General features: G+C 30.7%; 1 non-coding gene across 1 annotated transcript; it reads left to right on the top strand.

Annotated features, from left to right (window-relative positions):
- Nucleotides 1-2476: 2476 nt before the first annotated feature.
- Nucleotides 2477-2548, top strand: TRNAR-UCU (transfer RNA arginine (anticodon UCU)). The gene has a single exon. It is a non-coding gene; the product is annotated as a tRNA-Arg (tRNA).
- The last annotated feature ends 1276 nt before the right edge of the window (nt 2549-3824 follow it).

Genomic DNA, 3824 nt, shown 5'->3' with positions numbered 1-3824 from the left:
ATACCCGTACTATTTTTTCTTTTAGCTTTTGTTTGGCAAGCTGCTGTAAGTTTTCGATGATATTTTTAATTTGAATAATGTCGTAAAAAAATTCAGAATTTTTCAGAAAACTAAAACTCGAACATTTTAACAATTTATAAGATCAGATAAGTCTTACAGTGTGACTTCTGGATTCCAATATTGAAATTTTTCAATATATAGGAAAAAAAGGGACCTTCTCATCATTTACGTTTTTTGAATTGAAAAAACCTAATCCGATTATTCGATTGGAACCCCTCACCAATCGAATACCTAGATTACAGAAAAAAAGGATTTTTGGTCAAAAGAATTATTGATAATTTGTAATAAAATAATCTACTCTTACTATCAATTCATTTTCGAAACTCATATATATATATCTCCTCATATCCTAAAAAAACTTCATTTTTTAGAAACTTAGTATCTTAGTATTAAAAGAAACAAAATATGTTGTAATATAAGAGAATCTATTCTCTTTCTTTGTCGTTTTTTAATTATCTTGGAGATTTCATAATGCTTACTCTAAAACTTTTTGTTTATACGGTAGTGATCTTTTTCGTTTCTCTTTTCATCTTCGGATTCCTATCTAACGATCCAGGACGTAATCCAGGACGTGAAGAATAGAATAAGAAAAAAGTGGATTCTGTGTTTTCTTGCTTGTGCGGAATTTTGAAATATTTTTAGGATTTTCTCTATTTTAACATCTTTAACTAGTAAATAAAAAAAACAAGTTCAAAAAAAAATACCAAATTATCAACGGAAAGAGAGGGATTCGAACCCTCGGTACAAGAATTTGTACAACGGATTAGCAATCCGACGCTATAGTCCACTCAGCCATCTCTCCCCAATTGAAAAAAAAAAGAATTACTTTGTTTATGTTATATCACATAAACAAGAAGAACAAAAAGGGAGCTTAAAAAAAAAAGAGACTTGCTTTTTTTTTATTCTTTTTTATCTTATCTATCTTTTTTTTATTATTCTATATATTTTAGTTTTCTTTTTTTCTTTTTATACAGCCAATGAGCCCGGCCAGTACCTAGTCGGGCTCTTTTTCTTTTATTCCCATGAATATTGAAGAAAAATTCTTTATTTGAATATATTTTATTCGAAAAAAAAATATTTGTAAAAATATTTGTAATTAAAAAAAAAATAAGAGATACGGATAGATTCCTATGAGATAAAACCAAAATAAGATAATATAAAAATGTTCTCTTTTCTTACTCCCTCTCTTTTTTCTGGTAACGTAAATTGTATATATATATAACCTTCAGCAAAATAAAAAAATGAAAATTATCCCGTTTTTCAAATTTCATTAGAAGATTCTCTAATGAAACATGTCAATACTCGACTTATTAGAATATTATGCCTCCCATTTCTTTATTTTGTCTGATTGCTTTGTTCAACAAAAGATACAATAATGATATTGTAGCGGGTATAGTTTAGTGGTAAAAGTGCGATTCGTTTCAAGGACCCCCCAAAAGTTAAGGGATCCCCCATTTGATTCATATGCCGATCAAAAACTTTATTTTTTACTTAAAGGGACTCCTTTATACCCCTCGATGAATTATTTGCGGTATAATATACATTATTGTAATTTGTATACAAGAAGAATCAAATCGAATTTGACAAATTGAGTTTTAAAATTATGAAACATAAGTTTTTGGAATTGGATCTATAATCCGAATTTTTTGAGTATTACTAAAGGATCTATGGAGAGAAATATACAAAGTTTCTTTCTAATCGTAACTAAATCTTCCATTTTTTTGCATAGTAAAAATTGAAGCAAAATAGCTATTAAACGATTCTTTTAGTTTACTAGAGACATCGACATTTTTTTAGCTCGACGGAAATTTTCTTCTTTTCCTAAAGATTTTCTGAAATAGAAATAGAGAACGAAGTAACTAGAAAAAAAACATAGATTGTTAGAATATTGCTCTTCTAGAGGGATCATCTAAAAAGCAAGATATTTGAAACCTATTCATACAAAAAGGCTGACATAGATGTTATGGGTCAATTTTTTTTATTGTCCATCTCTTCATTCCGTAAAGGAGCCGAATGAAACAAAAGTTTCACGTTCAGTTTTGAATTAGAGACGTTAAATCAAAATGATGAATCAACGTCGACTATAACCCTTAGCCTTCCAAGCTAACGATGCGGGTTCGATTCCCGCTACCCGCTTCTATTTTATTCTATTTAAATCTATCTTTTTTCTTCGAGAATGAATCTAGAATTCTTAAAGAATTTGTCAATTCTTCATTTTCATTTCTTAATTTAGTTTTAGTTATATATATTCAATTATATTCAATTGATTTTTCTTTTTTATTTTTTTTTTCTTTTATTCTAAATATTTGATTTATTTTATTTTTATAATTTCTAGAATTCTTTATATTTGTTTGATTCTTTAATCTTTTTAATAAGGTTTAGTTAAAAAGGTTAAAGAATCAAATATAAAATAGAAGCGTCCATTGTCTAATGGATAGGACAGAGGTCTTCTAAACCTTAGGTATAGGTTCAAATCCTATTGGACGCAAGTTGTTTGCATATCTAATTTCAACCTTGTCCTTCTATTTTTTTTGATTTATTACATTTTGATTCGAATTCATTATATATAATATTCAAATGAAATAAAAACATATTAAAAGATACTAATTATAAAAATTGGAAAATTGAATTACAAAATTATTTAATGATTCATCAATTTTTTTCTACTTGTTCCTGGAATAAAAAGAGTTCCATCTGTTCTTTAATAGCGTCCTTTAAAAGGGCTTCTGCTTCCCCAGTGAATGTCTTGGTAGAAGATATGATTTCTTTGAATTGAGGTTTATTCGTCTTTAAGTAAGCACGTAACTCAACAAGAAATTTCCTTACCTGTCCAATTTCTAATGAATCAAGATAACCATTCGTTCCGGTATAAATAGTTACTATCTGTTCTTCCACAGTAAGAGGAGCTGATTGGGATTGTTTAAGCAACTCGCGCAATCGTTGACCTCTTGCTAATTGATTTTGAGTAGCTTTATCTAGATCAGAAGCGAATTGTGCAAAAGCTTCTAATTCTGCGAATTGTGCTAATTCCAATTTTAATTTACCAGCTACTTGTTTCATGGCTTTGATTTGAGCCGCCGATCCAACTCTGGAAACTGAAATACCAACATTAATAGCGGGTCTTATTCCAGCATTGAATAGATCGGCCGATAAGAATATTTGGCCATCTGTAATGGAAATTACATTCGTAGGAATATAAGCTGAAACATCTCCCGATTGAGTTTCAACTATTGGTAAAGCAGTCATACTTCCTTCGCCTAACTGAGAACTTAATTTAGCGGCTCTTTCCAAAAGACGCGAATGTAAATAAAAAACATCCCCTGGATAAGCTTCGCGACCTGGTGGTCTTCGTAATAGAAGAGACATTTGCCGATAAGCCTGTGCTTGTTTGGAGAGATCGTCATAAATGATTAAAGTGTGACGTTCACGGTACATAAAATATTCAGCCAGAGCTGCTCCTGTATAAGGCGCGAGGTATTGTAATGTAGCTGGAGAATCCGCTGTTTCAGCTACTACAATAGTGTATTCCATTGCTCCTCTTTCTTGTAAGGTAGTCACCACTTGAGCCACAGAAGATGCTTTTTGACCAACAGCTACATAAACACATATTACATTTTGTCCCTGTTGATTGAGAATTGTATCTGTGGCTACTGCTGTTTTACCTGTTTGTCTATCTCCAATAATTAATTCTCGCTGGCCCCGTCCTATGGGGATCATCGAATCAATAGCAATAAGTCCTGTTTGGAGAGGCTCATATACCGAAC

This window comes from Vigna unguiculata, unplaced genomic scaffold (genome assembly GCF_037176805.1).
Source record: "Vigna unguiculata cultivar grain cowpea cultivar isolate G323 ecotype 2 unplaced genomic scaffold, ASM3717680v1 ptg000091l, whole genome shotgun sequence".
Classification (NCBI taxonomy): domain Eukaryota; kingdom Viridiplantae; phylum Streptophyta; class Magnoliopsida; order Fabales; family Fabaceae; genus Vigna; species Vigna unguiculata.
Note: the sequence above shows the minus strand (reverse complement) of the source record. Positions and strands in the feature narration are given on the sequence as shown.